This window comes from Octopus bimaculoides, chromosome 6 (genome assembly GCF_001194135.2).
Source record: "Octopus bimaculoides isolate UCB-OBI-ISO-001 chromosome 6, ASM119413v2, whole genome shotgun sequence".
NCBI classification, from domain to species: domain Eukaryota; kingdom Metazoa; phylum Mollusca; class Cephalopoda; order Octopoda; family Octopodidae; genus Octopus; species Octopus bimaculoides.
This window is the reverse complement of record NC_068986.1, coordinates 103,720,318-103,725,717: the sequence shown is the minus strand read 5'-3', so window position 1 is coordinate 103,725,717 and position 5,400 is coordinate 103,720,318. Positions and strand designations below refer to the sequence as shown.

Sequence of the window (5,400 nt, the reverse complement as noted above, 5' to 3'; positions counted from 1 at the left end):
GGGGGGTGACCAGTCACCTAATTGGTAGCAAGGTTGTGAAGGAAAGCGTCTTGTTCATCACATAAACTATCAGAAGATCTTGCAGTTTTTTTTTATTAGGAGCGGCTTTTTTTTATTAGGAGCTTGCTTAAAACCACATGATTCCGGGTTCAGTCCCACTGCATGGCACCTTGGGCAAGTGTCTTCTACTATAGCTTCGGGCCGACCAAAGCCTTGTGAGTGCATTTGGTAGACGGAAACTGAAAGATGCCCGTCGTATATATGTATATATATATGTGTGTGTGTGTATTTGCGTCTATGTCCCCTCAACATCGCTTGACAACCGATGCTGGTGTGTCTACGTCCCCGTGACTTAGTGGTTCGGCAAAAGAAACCGAGAGAATAAGTACTAGGCTTCCAAAGAATAAGTCCTGGGGTTGATTTGCTCGACTAAAGGTGGTGCTCCAGCATGGCCACAGTCAAATGGCTGAAAGAAGTAAAAGAGTAAAAGAGTTCCTGCTATCGTAATCCTTTGTAGCATATGCATTAAGACGTTGTATTCTCTACCCAAGGACCCAAGTTCACCTTATTTGACCCCAGACGAATTAGCATATATCCTGTTGCTCCAACGATAATAGGTACGAAGCTGAAAGTGTGTCTTGGGTACTGGGCATGCATACTTCCTATCAGTAAGCCAGAGAAGTTCCCTTTATCCTGTATTTTTCTAACCACATTGGTGTCCAAAGGGCACACACCAGAACGTACCTTTGTATGTGTTTGCGCGTGTGCGAGTGTGCATGTGTGTGTATGTGTTTGTGTTTGTATGTGTGTGTGTTTGTGTGTGTGTATGTGTGTGTGTGTGTGTGTGTGTGTGTGTATGTGTGTGGTTCCACGTGGAGGCGCAACGGCCCAGTGGTTAAGGCAACGGACTCACGGTCATAGGATCGCGGTTTCGATTCCCAGACCGGGCGTTGTGAGTGTTTATTGAGCGAAAACACCGAAAGCTTCACGAGGCTCCGGCAAGGGGAGGTGGTGAACCCTGCTGTACTCTTTCGCCCAACTTTCTCTCACTCTTACTTCCTGTTTCTCTTGTATCTGTATTTCAAAGGGCCAGCCTTGTCACACTCTGTGTCACGCGGAGTCTCCCCGATAACTACGTTAAAGGTACACGTGTCTGTGGAGTGCTCAGCCACTTGCATGCTAATTTCACAAGCAGGCTGTTCCGTTGAACGTATCAGCTAGAACCCGCGTCGTCGTAACCGACGGAGTGCTAAAGGAAAGGAAGTGTGGTTCCACACAATAACGTCTGGCTAGTTGTTTTTAAACTTAGTAGCTGTTTAATTTTCAAGTACCACCGATATTCTCTTGATTCGTGGATCTAAATATTGTCAGCTTCTGCTAATGTGCATATGTACCTTTTTAAGTACTTGTTTATGTTCAAATACGTACGTGTCTAGCATGCATTTTACTGCGAGAGTTTGAAGCAGTGAAATGTATTATTCAAGGACGACACGAAGAACCCGACTAACTCTTTTTTTTTTTTTTTTGGTTAATCCGATTGGTAGGAGGAGTTATTGATTCTGTAGGCGCATGGCTCAGTGGTTAGAGCTTCGGGCTCAGAGTCATAAGATAGTGAGTTTGATTCCCAGGCCGGGCTGTGTGTTGCGTTGTGTTCTTGAGTAAGACACTTTATTTCACGTTGCTCCTGTTCATTCAGCTGTAGAAATGAGTTGCGACGTCACTGGTGCCAAGCTGTATCGGCCCCTTTGCCTTTCTCTTGGATAACATCTGTCGCATGGAGAGGAGAGGCTGGTATGCATGGGCGACTACTGGTCTTTCATAAACAACCTTGCCCGAACTTGTGCCTCGGAAGGTAACTTTCTAGGTGCAATCCCATGGTCATTCATGACCGAGGGGTATCTTTACCTTTTTTTCATCCCAGGTCATCCATATTCAGATGGCCTACTGTCAAAACCATCTCAGCTATGAGCTCACCGCCCTACTATCGGGAATTACGTACCAGGTACTACATTATCCAATGTGTTGCCCTTCTTTAAAAAAAGTAAAATATAATATGAATTAAGATTTGGCTGTTATTTCTAGCCGGCAATATTTTCTCAAAATTTATTCCTATCCAAATTCTCTCTTTATTCCCTTGAAAAGTATGTGCGTATCCATGCGCGTAACCATCTTCAGTTAAATAAGAATTGCTATTTCATTTCAGCCTTGTATGCGCGCACATTTTGGGGGTGAGAGGTCTTGGTGACTGAAGAATTCTGGTTGAGGAAAGATGAGTAAGAAGATTCCATAAATTTGGCTGCGAAGTAAAACAACAGAGAAAAACACTTGAAACATCTTAACACTTCACGATTTCTTGGAAAGGTTTGTGTGCTTTTTTCTCTATTGTTAATAACTTTCGTATAGCTTTTCATATACAAAAAAAAAAGATACCTTGATTCAACTGAGAGGGAGGGAAGAAGGAAAAAAATCACAGTGAGAGAGAGAGGGGGGGGAGAAAGTGTAGGGGAAAAAGACAAAAAAATGTCAGTGAAAGCGTAAAAGAATAATGGGCATGACTGCGAGTAACATCGAGATAGAGAAAGCACGTGAGTGGATCTCTGTGAATCCGTTTCAAGCGATAACACATTCATTAGTGTAACATTGGGGCATCACGTGATTTATCTCAATAACCCTGAGCTGAAGACAAAAAAACAAACAAAAAAAATTACGATGGTGGAATTACGGCAGAATATATTTTAACTCTATCTATCTATCTTTCTATCTATCTATCTATATATATATATATATATATATATATATATATATATATATATATATATATATATATATATATATATATTTACTTATATATATATCTATATCTATCTATCTATCTATATATTTACTTATATGTCTATCCATCTATCTATCCATCTATCTATCTATCTATCTATCTATCTATCTATCTATCTATCTATTTCTAGCTGTCTTTCGTGTAAATGTATGTGTTCCGAAATATTATTTATATTTATATATGTGTATGCGTATGTGTGTGTGCGTGAGTGTGTGTGTGCGTGAGTGTGTGTGTGTACATGTATATGTAACCTTGAAAATCTTGGCTTTGGGCCAAAAATTGGTTAGGCGGCAAAGGAATGTTTCTTCCTTGAAACACACTCGCGCACTCACATGTACACAAACATTCACAGATACACACAAACATACACACACACACACACACTTACATACACACACATACACCATATATATTTACCTGTACACTATCGTTCTGTAGTTTAAAGAATATTAAGATTTATATATATATACGTGGTTTGATCAATAAGTATCCAGACTTTTGCTATAGTAACGAAGCTAATGCACGGAGAATGAAGCTGATTGGCAAAGATTGAACTTGAAATCTGCTTTGTACGCACACCAAGTTTCTGTTTACAGCAGTGCTTGGAAGGAAGGTGCGTAGCATGTGATCGTCGCATTGACCATAACAGAGAGAGTTGTCATGGTGATACCTGCTCAAAGGCCTACGCAAAGTTGCAAAAGGTGTATGAAGAGGAGTGTATGAGCCGCACATAAGTATACGAGGGGTTCAGACGTTTCCAAGATGGCAGAAAAAATGTCGATATTGACGAACGTTCTGGGAGACCCGCAACCAGCTGTTGTTGTTGGTACTCCGTCGCTTACGACGTCGAGGGTTCCAGTTGATCCGATAAACAGAACAGCCTGCTCGTGAAATTAACGTGCAAGTGGCTGAGCACTCCACAGACACGTGTACCCTTAACGTAGTTCTCGGGGATATTCGGCGTGACACAGTGTGACAAGGCTGGCCCCTTGAATTACAGACACAACAGAAACAGGAAGTAAGAGTGAGAGAAAGTTGTGGTGAAAGAGTACAGCAGGGTTCGCCACCATCCCCTGCCGGAGCCTCGTGGAGCTTTAGGTGTTTTCGCACAATAAACATTCACAACGCCCGGTCTGGGAATCGAAACCGCGATCCTATGACCGCGAGTCCGCTGCCCTAACCACTGGGCCATTGCGCCTCCACCCCGCAACCAGCGGAACTGAGAAAAACATCGAGGATGTACATGCAGCTATCTCTTCCTTTTTCCACACCTATGTCTTGCCTTTTCTCCATCTATCTCAGAGACCCTGTAGAAGTGTCACATGCATTACCTTACCTCGTGACAACAAGATAAAAGAAATGTTTTAACCGTTTAGCATTTAAACTGACCATATTGACCCAGATATTCTACCTGCTTTATGTTCAAGCTGGCCAGATCCGGCCTCTCACTCTTATCCTACAATGTCATTCTAAAAATTAAAAAATCACATCCTTGAAATCTCAAGGCTATCAGAAAATGCATGATTAATTCAAAACATTGCGAATAAATAAGCATTACATTTGACAGACTAACCTGAATGCAAGTGTTAACTTTGAGAATAAATAAGCATTATATTTTACAGTATAATTTAAATATTAAAGGGCTCGGGGAGGTTTAGAACTTGTTTTGGTATTTTTATTGCGTATAGTAACATCTTTTGAGTTATGTACCAGTTTGCAAAAGCTGGTGAATAAGGCAGATCCTTGAAAACCAGATGTGAATAACCTCTTTAGTGAAAAGAGTCGAGCATGTCAACTACCTAAGGTTTAACATTTTCTGTTGTTGTCTGTTGAAATTACCTGTTCATTCATTAAACTGTTGTTTATTCACATTCTTTGTTCGTTTTTAACGGTGAAAAATGACTTCGTTGTTGAGGATGGAGGATTTAACGAATTCAACTTGAAAGTTTGTTATTACAAATGTCCATTTAACACAATATAAAGAAAACAATTACATATTTTAAGTATGTCAGAAAATTATCTGTGCTTTATATATTACAGTACAACGATAGAGATGCGTAGATGTTTACAGAGAGAAACGATTGTTAAATCAGTAGCGCATCAACTTATCTCAATGATAGTGCTAAATACCAAATACGAATCAACGAAGGGACTTATTCGCTATACCCGATAAATATGGCAGCTATATCTCCCTCATATGACACACAACTGTATTCTGAAAAGAAAAAAAGCACATTTTGGATGTATGATATCTGAAAAAGCAAGAAAGATTTTCGTAATAGATGTGCTTGATTAGTCTTAAATAATCACAAGCTTTTGTACTAACAAAATTGGACCGTGGATGAAGAATTTTGGCTGTTCTTCAAAGCAAGCTATTTTCAACGGATGTCTTCCTGCAACTCTTTTCGTCTTTTACTGGTTTCAATATTTAGACAGAGGCTAAACAAGGGCAGCACTTTAAAAGCGGTGGGACGAAAATACGAAGGTGCGGATACGTCGCGCTCTCACACACACACTCACACATAGACACACACACACACACACACACACACACACACACACACACA

General features: G+C 40.5%; 1 long non-coding RNA gene across 2 annotated transcripts in view; it reads left to right on the top strand.

Moving 5' to 3' along the window:
• The window catches only part of LOC128248053 (uncharacterized), a 55,739-nt gene that overhangs the window by 8,905 nt on the left and 41,434 nt on the right, over nucleotides 1–5,400 (top strand). For both annotated transcript variants that reach the window (XR_008264324.1, XR_008264325.1), the window contains one exon: nucleotides 2,204–2,361. This is a non-coding gene — a long non-coding RNA (uncharacterized LOC128248053). The remainder of the gene's footprint in view (nucleotides 1–2,203; nucleotides 2,362–5,400) is intronic.